The sequence below is a fragment of the Oncorhynchus mykiss genome, chromosome 23 (genome assembly GCF_013265735.2).
Source record: "Oncorhynchus mykiss isolate Arlee chromosome 23, USDA_OmykA_1.1, whole genome shotgun sequence".
NCBI classification, from domain to species: domain Eukaryota; kingdom Metazoa; phylum Chordata; class Actinopteri; order Salmoniformes; family Salmonidae; genus Oncorhynchus; species Oncorhynchus mykiss.
In genome coordinates this window covers 46845744-46862438 of record NC_048587.1, presented here as the reverse complement: position 1 = coordinate 46862438, position 16695 = coordinate 46845744, and positions in this window count along the sequence as shown.

Genomic DNA, 16695 nt, shown 5'->3' with positions numbered 1-16695 from the left:
TGAAAATGGGTCTGTTTTCTGTTCTTGTAAGTCAAAACATTTGCTTTAGTAGCTGCTACTGGCGTGGGAGTCATTTACACACTGTGTCTATATGTGAATTCTCTGTGTGAATTTAAGTATGCTCTCTCTAATTCTCTCTTTCTCTCTTTCTTTCTCTCTCTTGGAGGACCCGAGCCCTAGGACCATGCCTCAGGACTACCTGGCCTCCTTGCTGTCCCCAGTCCACCTGGCCGTGCTGCTGCTCCAGTTTCAACTGTTCTGCCTGCGGCTATGGAACCCTGACCTGTTCACCGGACGTGCTACCTGTCCCAGACCTGCTGTTTTCAACTCTCTAGAGACAGCAGGAGCGGTAGAGATACTCTTAATGATCGGCTATGAAAAGCCAACTGACATTTACTCCTGAGGTGCTGACTTGCTGCACCCTCGATAACTACTGTGATTATTATTATTTGACCATGCTGGTCATTTATGAACATTTGAACATCTTGGCTATGTTCTGTTATAATCTCCACCCGGCACAGCCAGAAGGACAGGCCACCCCTCATAGCCTGGTTCCTCTCTAGGTTTCTTCCTAGGTTTTTGCCTTTCTAGGGAGTTTCTCCTAGCCACCGTGCTTCTTCACCTGCATTGCTTGCTGTTTGGGGTTTTAGGCTTGGTTTCTGTACAGCACTTTGAGATTTCAGCTGATGTAAGAAGGGCTTTATAAATACATTTGATTGTCTAGTAGTGTCAGTCATGCTCATGGGGAAGCTGTGAGAGTACATTTGTCATTGTCCTCAGCCCATTGCCCTGACACACACACACTGAAGACTGCATTCTGGGGCTGTGAGGTGATAGTGCTTGGACTGGGAAACAGCTTGGAGGAGCCATTGTCAGAGCAGGGGGTCAAAAGACTACCAGTTACACTGTCTGGAGAGAACATGAACAAGTGATGGGGACAGAGGGTGGGAATGAGGGACGAATGGAGGGGGGGAGGGAATGAGTGAGGGAGGGAATGAGGGATTGATGGAGGTTGTGAATGAGGGAGGGGGAGGACGTGAGGGAGTGAATGAGGGACGGGAATCATGACGTGCTCTGAAAAGCTGGTTATGGCACACATCAACTCCATCATCCCAAACACCATAAACCCAATCCAATTTGGATACCGGCCCAACAGATGGATAGACAATGTCATCTCAATTGCACTCTACACTGCCCTCACTCACCTAGATAAGAAGAATACCTATGTGAGAATTCTGTTCATTGACTACAGCTCAGCGTTCAACACCATGGTGCCCTCCAAGCTCGTCACCAAGCTTAGGACCCTGGGACTGAATACCTCCCTCTGTAACTGGATCCTGGACTTCCTGACAGGCCGCCTCCAGGTGGTGAGGGTAGGCAACATCACCTCCGCCACACTGGCCCTCAAAATGGTGGCTCCACTCCAGGAATCTGTGCTTAGTCCCCTCCTGTACACACTGTTCAACCGCGATTGTGTGGCCACGCACAACTCCAACACCACCATCATGTTTGCTGACGTCACAACGGTGGTAGGCCTGATCAACGCTGATGATGAGACTGCCTACAGGGGGAGGTCAGTGACCTGGCAGTGTGGTGCTGGGACAACAACCTCTCCCTCAACGTCAGTAGCGAGTCGAGAGCTTCCTCGATGTCCTTAAAATGGTCCAAACACACGCACACAGTTGTGAAGAAGGCACAACAGCATCTCTTCCACCCCAGGTTGGAATGATTTGGCATTGGCTTTCAAATCATCAAAAAGTTACTGCTACAGCTGCAACATTGAAAGCATCTTGACTGGCTACATCTCTGCTTGGTATGGCAACTGCACCGCCCTCGAACGCTTGGCGCTACAGAGGGTGGCACGGACAGCTCAGTACATCACTGGGGCTGAGCCCCCGGGACCTCTATATTAGGCGGTGTGAAAGGAAGGCCTGGAAAATTGTTAGACTGTTCTGAAGTGGCCAGCAATGAGTCCATCTAAATCCCATTGAAAACCTGTGGAGGGATCTGGAAACAGCAATCTGGGAGAACTCAAGCTGTTTACACCAGAGGTGTGGGCCAAACTGCCTGTACAGAGATGCAGGAAGCTCATCAATGGCTATAGGAAGCACTTGATTGTAGTTATTTTGACCAAAGGCTGTGCTTCCAAATATTAAGTCTTGGGTGTCAATCATTTTGTCAGTTACATTTCTGTTTAGTTTCTGATTTCAAATGGATATATTAAGTTCTGAATCAAAAACAAAAGGTTATGTAATATTAATAGTGAATTAAAGAATATTGTAGAGACCAAATACTTTGGTCAATTTCAACTTCTTTTTTGGGAAAATTTTACTTAAAAAAAGTGCAAGGCTGCCAATATTTTTGTCCACGACTGTACATATCTAGCTCTATCACTCCACTATCCCTGCACATTGTAAATATGGTATACTGACCCTGGAATATACTGACCCTGGAAGTGATCAGTATATAGCTACTGACCCTGGAACTGACACTATTTATAGCTACTGACCCTGGAACTGACACTATTTATAGCTACTGACCCTGGAACTGACACTATTTATAGCTACTGACCCTGGAACTGACACTATTTATAGCTACTGACCCTTGAACTGACACTATTTATAGCTACTGACCCTGGAACTGACACTATTTATAGCTACTGACCCTGGAACTGACACTATTTATAGCTACTGACCCTTGAACTGACACTATTTATAGCTACTGACCCTGGAACTGACACTATTTATAGCTACTGACCCTGGAACTGACACTATCTATAGCTACTGACCCTGGAACTGACACTATTTATAGCTACTGACCCTGGAAGTGATCCAGTATATAGATACTGACCCTGGAACTGACATTATTTATAGCCACTGACCCTGGAACGGACACTATTTATAGCTACTGACCCTGGAAGTGATCCAGTATATAGCTACTGACCCTGTATATAACTACTGACCCTTGAACTGACACTATTTATAGCTACTGACCCTGGAACGGACACTATTTATAGCTACTGACCCTGGAACTGACCCTGTATATAGCTACTGACCCTGGAGCGGACACTATTTATAGCTACTGACCCTGGAACTGACCCTATTTATAGCTACTGACCCTGGAAGTGATCCAGTATATAGCTACTGACCCTGTATATAGCTACTGACCCTGGACCTGACCCTGTATATAGCTACTGACCCTGGAAATGATCCAGTTTATAGCTACTGACCCTGTATATAACTACTGACCCTTGAACTGACACTATATAGCTACTGACCCTGGAACGGACACTATTTATAGCTACTGACCCTGGAACTGACCCTATTTATAGCTACTGACCATGGAAGTGATCCAGTTTATAGCTACTGACCCTGTATATAACTACTGACCCTTGAACTGACACTATATAGCTACTGACCCTGGAACGGACACTATTTATAGCTACTGACCCTGGAACTGACCCTATTTATAGCTACTGACCCTGGAAGTGATCCAGTATATAGCTACTGACCCTGTATATAACTACTGACCCTTGAACTGACACTATTTATAGCTACTGACCCTGGAACTGACACTATTTATAGCTACTGACCCTGGAAGTGATCCAGTATATAGCTACTGACCCTGGAACTGACACTATTTATAGCTACTGACCCTGGAAGTGATCTAGTATATAGCTACTGACCCTGGAACTGACACTATTTATAGCTACTGACCCTGGAACTGACACTATTTATAGCTACTGACCCTGGAACTGACCCTATTTATAGCTACTGACACTGGAACGGACACTATTTATAGCTACTGACCCTGGAGTGGACACTATTTATAGCTACTGACCCTGGAACTGACCCTATTTATAGCTACTGACCCTGGAAGTGATCCAGTATATAGCTACTGACCCTGTATATAGCTACTGACCCTGGAACTGACACTATTTATAGCTACTGACCCTGGAAGTGATCTAGTATATAGCTACTGACCCTGGAACTGACACTATTTATAGCTACTGACCCTGGAACTGACACTATTTATAGCTACTGACCCTGGAAGTGATCCAGTATATAGCTACTGACCCTGTATATAACTACTGACCCTTGAACTGACACTATTTATAGCTACTGACCCTGGAACTGACACTATTTATAGCTACTGACCCTGGAACGGACACTATTTATAGCTACTGACCCTGGAACTGACCCTGTATATAGCTACTGACCCTGGAGCGGACACTATTTATAGCTACTGACCCTGGAACTGACCCTATTTATAGCTACTGACCCTGGAAGTGATCCAGTATATAGCTACTGACCCTGTATATAGCTACTGACCCTGGACCTGACCCTGTATATAGCTACTGACCCTGGAAATGATCCAGTTTATAGCTACTGCCCCTGTATATAACTACTGACCCTTGAACTGACACTATATAGCTACTGACCCTGGAACGGACACTATTTATAGCTACTGACCCTGGAACTGACCCTATTTATAGCTACTGACCATGGAAGTGATCCAGTTTATAGCTACTGACCCTGTATATAACTACTGACCCTTGAACTGACACTATATAGCTACTGACCCTGGAACGGACACTATTTATAGCTACTGACCCTGGAACTGACCCTATTTATAGCTACTGACCCTGGAAGTGATCCAGTATATAGCTACTGACCCTGTATATAACTACTGACCCTTGAACTGACACTATTTATAGCTACTGACCCTGGAACTGACACTATTTATAGCTACTGACCCTGGAAGTGATCCAGTATATAGCTACTGACCCTGGAACTGACACTATTTATAGCTACTGACCCTGGAAGTGATCTAGTATATAGCTACTGACCCTGGAACTGACACTATTTATAGCTACTGACCCTGGAACTGACACTATTTATAGCTACTGACCCTGGAACTGACCCTATTTATAGCTACTGACACTGGAACGGACACTATTTATAGCTACTGACCCTGGAGTGGACACTATTTATAGCTACTGACCCTGGAACTGACCCTATTTATAGCTACTGACCCTGGAAGTGATCCAGTATATAGCTACTGACCCTGTATATAGCTACTGACCCTGGAACTGACACTATTTATAGCTACTGACCCTGGAAGTGATCTAGTATATAGCTACTGACCCTGGAACTGACACTATTTATAGCTACTGACCCTGGAACTGACACTATTTATAGCTACTGACCCTGGAAGTGATCCAGTATATAGCTACTGACCCTGTATATAACTACTGACCCTTGAACTGACACTATTTATAGCTACTGACCCTGGAACTGACACTATTTATAGCTACTGACCCTGGAAGTGATCCAGTATATAGCTACTGACCCTGTATATAGCTACTGACCCTGGAACTGACCCTGTATATAGCTACTGACCCTGGAACTGACCCTGTATATAGCTACTGACCCTGGAACTGACACTATTTATAGCTACTGACCCTGGAACTGACACTATTTATAGCTACTGACCCTGGAAGTGATCTAGTATATAGCTACTGACCCTGGAGCGGACACTATTTATAGCTACTGACCCTGGAACTGACACTATTTATAGCTACTGACCCTGGAACTGACACTATTTATAGCTACTGACCCTGGAACTGACACTATTTATAGCTACTGACCCTGGAACTGACACTATTTATAGCTACTGACCCTGGAGCGGACACTATCTATAGCTACTGACCCTGGAACGGACACTATTTATAGCTACTGACCCTGGAAGTGATCCAGTATATAGCGACTGAACCTGTATATAACTACTGACCCTTGAACTGACACTATATAGCTACTGACCCTGGAACGGACACTATTTATAGCTACTGACCCTGGAACTGACACTATTTATAGCTACTGACCCTGGAACTGACACTATTTATAGCTACTGACCCTGGAACTGACCCTATTTATAGCTACTGACCCTGTATATAGCTACTGACCCTGGAACTGACACTATTTATAGCTACTGACCCTGGAAGTGATCTAGTATATAGCTACTGACCCTGGAGCGGACACTATTTCTAGCTACTGACCCTGGAACGTTCACTATTTATAGCTACTGACCCTGGAAGTGATCCAGTATATAGCTACTGACCCTGTATATAACTACTGACCCTTGAACTGACACTATATAGCTACTGACCCTGGAACGGACACTATTTATAGCTACTGACCCTGGAACTGACCCTATTTATAGCTACTGATCCTGGAAGTGATCCAGTATATAGCTACTGACCCTGTATATAGCTACTGACCCTGGACCTGACCCTGTATATAGCTACGGACCCTGGAACTGACACTATTTATAGCTACTGACCCTGGAAGTGATCCAGTATATAGCTACTGACCCTGGAACTGACACTATTTATAGCTACTGACCCTGGAACGGACACTATTTATAGCTACTGACCCTGGAAGTGATCCAGTATATAGCTACTGACCCTGTATATAACTACTGACCCTTGAACTGACACTATTTATAGCTACTGACCCTGGAACTGACACTATTTATAGCTACTGACCCTGGAATTTATCCAGTATATAGCTACTGACCCTGGAACTGACACTATTTATAGCTACTGACCCTGGAAGTGATCTAGTATATAGCTACTGACCCTGGAACTGACACTATTTATAGCTACTGACCCTGGAACTGACCCTATTTATAGCTACTGACCCTGGAACTGACCCTATTTATAGCTACTGACCCTGGAACTGACACTATTTATAGCTACTGACCCTGGAACGGACACTATTTATAGCTACTGACCCTGGAAGTGATCCAGTATATAGCTACTGACCCTGTATATAACTACTGACCCTTGAACTGACACTATTTATAGCTACTGACCCTGGAACGGACACTATTTATAGCTACTGACCCTGGAGTGGACACTATTTATAGCTACTGACCCTGGAACTGACCCTATTTATAGCTACTGACCCTGGAAGTGATCCAGTATATAGCTACTGACCCTGTATATAACTACTGACCCTTGAACTGACACTATTTATAGCTACTGACCCTGGAACGGACACTATTTATAGCTACTGACCCTGGAGTGGACACTATTTATAGCTACTGACCCTGGAACTGACCCTATTTATAGCTACTGACCCTGGAAGTGATCCAGTATATAGCTACTGACCCTGTATATAGCTACTGACCCCGGAACTGACACTATTTATAGCTACTGACCCTGGAAGTGATCTAGTATATAGCTACTGACCCTGGAACTGACACTATTTATAGCTACTGACCCTGGAAGTGATCCAGTATATAGCTACTGACCCTGTATATAGCTACTGACCCTGGAACTGACACTGTTTATAGCTACTGACCCTGGAAGTTATCCAGTATATAGCTACTGACCCTGGAACTGACCCTTTTTATATACTGACACTGGACCTGACCCTGTATATAGCTACTGACCCTGGACCTGACCCTGTATATAGCTACTGACCCTGGACCTGACCCTGTATATAGCTACTGACCCTGGACCTGACCCTGTATATAACTACTGACCCTAGACCTGACCTTGAATATAGCTACTGATCCTGGTCCTGACCCTGTATATAGCTACTGACCCTGGAACTGACCCTGTATATAGCTACTGAGGTGGAGAGGAGGAGTAGAGAGTGTGGTGTCAGGAAAATAACCTCACACTCAACGTCAACAAAACTAAGGAGATGATTGTTAACTTCAGGAAACAGCAGAGGGAACACCCCCCTATCCACATCGATGGAACAGTAGTGGAGAGGGTAGCAAGTTTTAAGTTCCTCGGCATACACATCACAGACAAACTGAATTGGTCCACTCACACAGACAGCATCGTGAAGAAGGCGCAGCAGCGCCTCTTCAACCTCAGGAGGCTGAAGAAATTTGGTTTGTCACCAAAAGCACTCACAAACTTCTACAGATGCACAATCGAGAGCATCCTGTCGGGCTGTATCACCGCCTGGTACGGCAACTGCTCCGCCCACAACCGTAAGGCTCTCCAGAGGGTAGTGAGGTCTGCACAACGCATCACCGGGGGCAAACTACCTGCCCTCCAGGACACCTACACCACCCGATGTTACAGGAAGGCCATAAAGATCATCAAGGACATCAACCACCCGAGCCACTGCCTGTTCACCCCTCTATCATCCAGAAGGCGAGGTCAGTACAGGTGCATCAAAGCTGGGACCGAGAGACTGAAAAACAGCTTCTATCTCAAGGCCACCAGACTGTTAAACAGCCACCACTAACATTGAGTGGCTGCTGCCAACACACTGACACTGACACTGACTCAACTCCAGCCACTTTAATAATGGGAATTGATGGGAAATTATGTAAATATATCACTAGCCACTTTAAACAATGCTACTTTATATAATGTTACTTACCCTACATTATTCATCTCATATGCATACGTATATACTGTACTCTATATCATCGACTGCATCCTTATGTAATACATGTATCACTAGCCACTTTAACTATGCCACTTTGTTTACATACTCACCTCATGTATATACTGTACTCGATACCATCTACTGTATCCTGCCTATGCTGCTCTGTACCATCACTCATTCATATATCCTTATGTACAGTGCCTTGCGAAAGTATTCGGCCCCCTTGAACTTTGCGACCTTTTGCCACATTTCAGGCTTCAAACATAAAGATATAAAACTGTATTTTTTGTGAAGAATCAACAACAAGTGGGACACAATCATGAAGTGGAACGACATTTATTGGATATTTCAAACTTTTTTAACAAATCAAAAACTGAAAAATTGGGCGTGCAAAATTATTCAGCCCCTTTACTTTCAGTGCAGCAAACTCTCTCCAGAAGTTCAGTGAGGATCTCTGAATGATCCAATGTTGACCTAAATGACTAATGATGATAAATACAATCCACCTGTGTGTAATCAAGTCTCCGTATAAATGCACCTGCACTGTGATAGTCTCAGAGGTCCGTTAAAAGCGCAGAGAGCGTCATGAAGAACAAGGAACACACCAGGCAGGTCTGAGATACTGTTGTGAAGAAGTTTAAAGCCGGATTTGGATACAAAAATATTTCCCAAGCTTTAAACATCCCAAGGAGCACTGTGCAAGCGATAATATTGAAATGGAAGGAGTATCAGACCACTGCAAATCTACCAAGACCTGGCCGTCCCTCTAAACTTTCAGCTCATACAAGGAGAAGACTGATCAGAGATGCAGCCAAGAGGCCCATGATCACTCTGGATGAACTGCAGAGATCTACAGCTGAGGTGGGAGACTCTGTCCATAGGACAACAATCAGTCGTATATTGCACAAATCTGGCCTTTATGGAAGAGTGGCAAGAAGAAAGCCATTTCTTAAAGATATCCATAAAAAGTGTTGTTTAAAGTTTGCCACAAGCCACCTGGGAGACACACCAAACATGTGGAAGAAGGTGCTCTGGTCAGATGAAACCAAAATTGAACTTTTTGGCAACAATGCAAAACGTTATGTTTGGCGTAAAAGCAACACAGCTCATCACCCTGAACACACCATCCCCACTGTCAAACATGGTGGTGGCAGCATCATGGTTTGGGCCTGCTTTTCTTCAGCAGGGACAGGGAAGATGGTTAAAATTGATGGGAAGATGGATGGAGCCAAATACAGGACCATTCTGGAAGAAAACCTGATGGAGTCTGCAAAAGACCTGAGACTGGGACGGAGATTTGTCTTCCAACAAGACAATGATCCAAAACATAAAGCAAAATCTACAATGGAATGGTTCAAAAATAAACATATCCAGGTGTTAGAATGGCCAAGTCAAAGTCCAGACCTGAATCCAATCGAGAATCTGTGGAAAGAACTGAAAACTGCTGTTCACAAATGCTCTCCATCCAACCTCACTGAGCTCGAGCTGTTTTGCATGGAGGAATGGGAAAAAATGTCAGTCTCTCGATGTGCAAAACTGATAGAGACATACCCCAAGCGACTTACAGCTGTAATCGCAGCAAAAGGTGGCGCTACAAAGTATTAACTTAAGGGGGCTGAATAATTTTGCACGCCCAATTTTTCAGTTTTTGATTTGTTAAAAAAGTATTAAATATCCAATAAATGTCGTTCCACTTCATGATTGTGTCCCACTTGTTGTTGATTCTTCACAAAAAAATACAGTTTTATATCTTTATGTTTGAAGCCTGAAATGTGGCAAAAGGTCGCAAAGTTCAAGGGGGCCGAATACTTTCGCAAGGCACTGTACATATTCTTTATCCCCTTACACTGTGTATAAGACAGTAGTTTTGGAATTGTTAGTTAGATTACTTGTTGGTTATTACTGCATTGTCGGAACTAGAAGCACAAGCATTTCGCTACACTCGCATTAACATCTGCTAACCATGTGTATGTGACAAATAAAATTTGATTTGACCCTGGAACGGACACTATTTATAGCTACTGACCCTGGAAGTGATCCAGTATATAGCTACTGACCCTGTATATAACTACTGACCCTTGAACTGACACTATTTATAGCTACTGACCCTGGAACGGACACTATTTATAGCTACTGACCCTAGAAGTGATCCAGTATATAGCTACTGACCCTGTATATAGCTACTGACCCTGGAACTGACCCTGTATATAGCTACTGACCCTGGACCTGACACTATTTATAGTCACTGACCCTGGAAGTGATCCAGTATATAGCTACTGACCCTGTATATAGCTACTGACCCTGGAACTGACCCTGTATATAGCTACGGACCCTGGACCTGACCCTGTATATAGCTACTGACCCTGGAACTGACCCTGTATATAGCTACTGACCCTGGAACTGACACTATTTATAGCTACTGACCCTGGACCTGACCCTGTATATAGCTACTGACCCTGTATATAGCTACTGACCCTGGACCTGACCCTGTATATAACTACTGACCCTAGACCTGACCTTGTATATAGCTACTGACCTTGGACCTGACCCCATAAAAAGCTACTGATCCTGGACCTGACCCTGTATATAGCTACTGACCCTGGAACTGACCCTGTATATAGCTACTGACCCTGGAACTCACCCTATATATAGCTTACATAGTTTCTTGTGTTCTTATTTTTGTTATACTTTACTTAAAAAATTATAGAAATTAGAGAGAAGATGAGGAGGATTAGAGAGAAGATGAGAAGGGGGAGAAGGAAAAGAGAAGATCAGGAGGTGGAGAGGAGGAATAGAGAGAAGATGAGGTGGAGAGGAGGAGTAGAGAGAAGGTGAGGGGGAATAGAGACGATGAGGTGGAGAGAGAAGGTGAGGAGGTGGACAGGAAGAATAGAGAGAGATGAGGGGGAGAAGAGGAGGAATAGAGAGAAGATGAGGGGGAGAAGAGGAGGAATAGAGAGAAGATGAGGGGGAGAAGAAGAGGAATACAGAGAGATGAGGAGGTGGGGAGGTGGAGATGAGGAATAGAGAAAAGATGAGGTGGAATAGAGAGAAGATGAGGAGGTGGAGGGGCAGAATAGAGAAGATGAGGAGGTGGAGGGGAGGAATAGAGAGAAGATGAGGAGGAAAAGAGAGAAGAGGAGGTGGTGGAGGGGAGGAAAAGAGAAGATGAGGTGGAGGTGAGGAATAGAGAAGATGAGGGAGAGAGGCGGACTAAAGAGACGATGTGGAGGAATAGAGAGAATAGGAGGTGGTGGAGGGGAGGAACAGAGAGAAGAGGAGGTGGTGGAGGGGAGGAAAAGAGAAGATGAGGTGGAGGAGAGGAATAGAGAAGATGAGGGGGAGAGGAAGAATAAAAAGATGATGTGGAGGAATAGAGAGAATAGGAGGTGGTGGAGGGGAGGAATAGAGAAGATGAGTGGGAGAGGATGAATAGAGAGAAGATGAGGAGGAATAGAGAGATGAGGAGGAGGTGGAGGGGAGGAATAGAGAAGATGAGTTGGAGAGTAGAAATAGAGAGAAGATGAGAAAGTGGAGAGGAGGAATAGAGAGGTGAGGAGGAATAGAGAAGCTGAGGAGGGATGGTGAGAAGATCAGTAGGTGGAGAGGAGGAATAGAGAGAAGATGAGGAGGGGGAGAGAAGGAATGGAGAGAGGATGAGGAGGGGGAGAGAGAAGATGAGGAGGAATAAGAGAGAAGATGAGGAGGGGAAGAGGTGGAATAGAGAGAAGATGAGGAGGAATAGAGAAGATGAGGTGGAGGGGAGGAATAGAGAAGATGAGGGGGAGAGGAAGAATAAAGGAGGAGGAATAGAGAGAAGATGAGGAGGGGGAGAAGAGGAATAGAGAGAAGCTGTGGAGGAATAGAGAAGATGAGGAGGGATAGAGAGAAGATGAGGAGGTGGAGAGGAGGAATATAGAGAAGATGAGGAGCGGGACAGGAGGAATGGAGAGAGGATGAGGAGGTTGAGAGGAGGAATAGTGAAGATGAGGAGGTGGAGAGGTGTCATAGAGAGAAGATGAGGAGGGATCAAGAGAATATGAGAAAAAGAGATAAGGAGGAGGTGGAGAGAGAAGATGAGGAGGTGGAGAAGAGGACTTGAGAGAGATGAGGAGGAATAGAGAGAAGTTGAGGAAGGGGAGAAGAGGAATAGATATAGGATCAGGAAGTGGATATGAGGAATAGAGAGAAGATGAGGAGGTGGAGGGGAGGATTAGAGAAAATTAGGAGGTGGAGCGGAGGAATAGAGAGAAGATGAGGAGGTGGAGGGGAGGAAAAGAGAAGATGAGGTTGTGGGAGGAACATAGAAGATGAGGAGGGTTAGAGAATGAATAGGGAGAAGATGAGGTGGGGAGTAGAAATAGAGAGAAGATGAGAAGGTGGAGAGGAGGAATAGAGTGAATGTGAGGAGGAATAGAGACGATGAGGAGGGATAGAGAGAAGATGAGTTAGGTGGAGAGGAGGAATAGAGAGAAGATGAGGAGGGTGAGAGGAGGAATAGAGAAAATGAGGAGGTGGAGAGGAGGAATAGAGAGAAGATGAGGAGGAATAGAGAGAAGATGAGGAGGTGGAGGGGAGGCGAGGAAAAGAGATGAGGTTGGGGGAGGATTATAGAAAATGAGGAGGGTTAGAGGATGAATAGGGAGAATATGAGGTGGAGAGTAAAAATAGAGAGAAGATGAGAAGGTGGAGAGGAGGAATAGAGAGAATGTGAGGAGGAATAGCGATGATGAGGAGTGATAGAGATAAGATGAGTTAGGTGGAGAGGAGGAATAGATTGAATATGAGGAGGGGGAGAGGAGGAATGGAGAGAGGATGAGGAGGAATAGAGAGAAGGTGATGGGGAATAGAGACGATGAGGAGGTGGCAATGAGGAATAGAGAGAGATGAGGAGGAATAGAGAGAAGATGAGGAGGGGGAGAAGAGGAATAGATATAGGATCAGGAAGTGGATATGAGGAATAGCGAGAAGATGAGGGGGTGGACATAAGGAATAGAGAGAGATGAGGAGGAATAAAGAGGATGAGGAGGGGGAGAAGAGGAATAGATATAGGATCAGGAAGTGGATATGAGGAATAGGGAGAAGATGAGGAGATGGAAATGAGGAATAGATATGATGAGGAGGATGAGAGGAGGAATAGAGAAAATGAGGAGGTGGAGAGGAGGAATAGAGAGAAGATGAGGAGGAATAGAGAGAAAATGAGGAGGTGGAGGGGAGGGGAGGAAAAGAGAAGATGAGGTTGGGGGAGGAATATAGAAGATGAGGAGGGTTAGAGGATGAATAGGGAGAATATGAGGTGGAGAGTAGAAATAGAGAGAAGATGAGAAGGTGGAGAGGAGGAATAGAGAGAATGTGAGGAGGAATAGCGACGATGAGGAGTGATAGAGATAAGATGAGTTAGGTGGAGAGGAGGAATAGATTGAATATGAGGAGGGGGAGAGGAGGAATGGAGAGAGGATGAGGAGGTGGAGAGGATTAGAGAAGATGAGGAAGTGGTTAGGTGGAATAGAGAGAAGACGAGGAGGAATAGAGAGAAGGTGATGGGGAATAGAGACGATGAGGAGGTGGAGAGAGAAGATGAGGAGGAATTGGGAGAAGATGAGGAGGTGGAGAAGAGGAATAGAGAGAAGCTGAGGAGGAATAGAGAAGATGATGAGGGATAGAGGGAAGATGAGGAGTTGGAGAGGAGGAATATGGAGAAGATGAGGAGGGGAGAGGAGGAATGGAGAGAGGATGAGGAGGTTGGGAGGAGGAATAGGGGAGATGAGGAGGTGGAGAGGTGTCATAGAGAGAAAATGAGGAGGAATCAAGAGAATATGAGGAATAGAGATAATGAGGAGGTGGAGAGAGAAGATGAGGAGTTGGAGAAATGGAATAGAGAAAATGAGGAGGCGTAGAGGAGGAATAGAGAGAAGATGAGGAGGAATAGAGAGAAGATGAGGAGGTGGAGGGGAGGGGAGGAAAAGAGAAGATGAGGTTGGGGGATAAATATAGAAGATGAGGAGGGTTAGAGGATGAATAGGGAGAAGATGAGGTGGGGAGTAGAAATAGAGAGAAGATGAGAAGGTGGAGAGTAGGAATAGAGAGAATGTGAGGAGGAATAGAGACGATGAGGAGGTGGAGGGGAGGGGAGGAAAAGAGATGAGGTTGGGGGAGGATTATAGAAAATGAGGAGGGTTAGAGGATGAATAGGGAGAATATGAGGTGGAGAGTAAAAATAGAGAGAAGATGAGAAGGTGGAGAGGAGGAATAGCGATGATGAGGAGTGATAGAGATAAGATGAGTTAGGTGGAGAGGAGGAATAGATTGAATATGAGGAGGGGGAGAGGAGGAATGGAGAGAGGATGAGGAGGTGGTTAGGTGGAATAGAGAGAAGATGAGGAGGAATAGAGAGAAGGTGATGGGGAATAGAGACGATGAGGAGGTGGAGAGAGAAGATGAGGAGGAATTGGGAGAAGAGCAATAGAGAGAAGCTGAGGAGGAATAGAGAAGATGATAAGGGATAGAGGGAAGATGAGGAGGTGGAGAGGAGGAATATGGAGAAGATGAGGAGGGGGAGAGGTGGAATGGAGAGAGGATGAGGAAGTTGAGAGGAGGAATAGGGAAGATGAGGAGGTGGAGAGGTGTCATAGAGAGAAGATGAGGAGGAATCAAGAGAATATGAGGATTAGAGATAATGAGGAGGTGGAGTGAGAAGATGAGGAGGTGGAGAAGAGGAATCGAGAAAATGAGGAGGTGGAGAGGAGGAATAGAAAGAATGTGAGGAGGAATAGTGACGATGAGGAGTGATAGAGAGAAGATGAGTTAGGTGGAGAGGAGGAATAGATAGAAGATGAGGAGGGGGAGAGTAGGAATGGAGAGAGGATGAGGAGGTGGAGAGGATTAGAGAAGATGAGGAGGTGGTTAGGTGGAATAGAGAGAAGATGAGGAGAAATAGAGAGAAGGTGATGGGGAATAGAGACGATGAGGAGGTGGAGAGAGAAGATGAGGAGGAATTGGGAGAAGATGAGGAGGTGGAGAAGAGGAATAGAGAGAAGCTGAGGAGGAATAGAGAAGATGATGAGGGATAAAGGGAAGCTGAGGAGGTGGAGAGGAGGAATATGGAGAAGATGAGGAGGGGGAGAGGAGGAATGGAGAGAGGATGAGGAGGTTGAGAGGAGGAATAGGGAAGATGAGGAGGTGGAGAGGTGTCATAGAGAGAAGATGAATATGAGGAATAGAGATAATGAGGAGGTGGAGAGAGAAGATGAGGAGGTGGAGAAGAGGAATAGATATAGGATCAGGAAGTGGATATGAGGAATAGGGAGAAGATGAGAAGGTGGAAATGAGGAATAGAGAGAGATGAGGAGGAATAGAGAGAAGATGAGGAGGGGGAGAAGAGGAATAGATATAGGATCAGGAAGTGGATATGAGGAATAGGGAGAAGATGAGGGGGTGGAAATGAGGAATAGATATGATGAGGAGGATGAGAGGAGGAATAGAGAAAATTAGGAGGTGGAGAGGAGGAATAGAGAGAAGATGAGGAGGAATAGAGAGAAAATGAGGAGGTGGAGGGGAGGGGAGGAAAAGAGAAGATGAGGTTGGGGGAGGAATATAGAAGATGAGGAGGGTTAGAGGATGAATAGGGAGAATATGAGGTGGAGAGTAGAAATAGAGAGAAGATGAGAAGGTGGAGAGGAGGAATAGAGAGAATGTGAGGAGGAATAGCGACGATGAGGAGTGATAGAGATAAGATGAGTTAGGTGGAGAGGAGGAATAGATTGAATATGAGGAGGGGGAGAGGAGGAATGGAGAGAGGATGAGGAGGTGGAGAGGATTAGAGAAGATGAGGAGGTGGTTAGGTGGAATAGAGAGAAGACGAGGAGGAATAGAGAGAAGGTGATGGGGAATAGAGACAATGAGGAGGTGGAGAGAGAAGATGAGGAGGAATAGAGAAGATGATGAGGGACAGAGGGTAGATGAGGAGGTGGAGAGGAGGAATATGGAGAAGATGAGGAGGGGAGAGGAGGAATGGAGAGAGGATGAGGAGGTTGGGAGGAGGAATAGGGGAGATGAGGAGGTGGATAGGTGTCAGAGAGAAGATGAGGAGGAATCAAGAGAATATGAGGAATATAGATAATGAGGAGGTGGAGAGAGAAGATGAGGAGGTGGAGAAGAGGAATAGAGAAAATGAGGAGGCGTAGAGGAGGAATAGAGAGAAGATGAGGAGGAATAGAGAGAAGATGAGGAGGTGGAGGGGAGGGGAGGAAAAGAGAAGATGAGGTTGGGGGAGGAA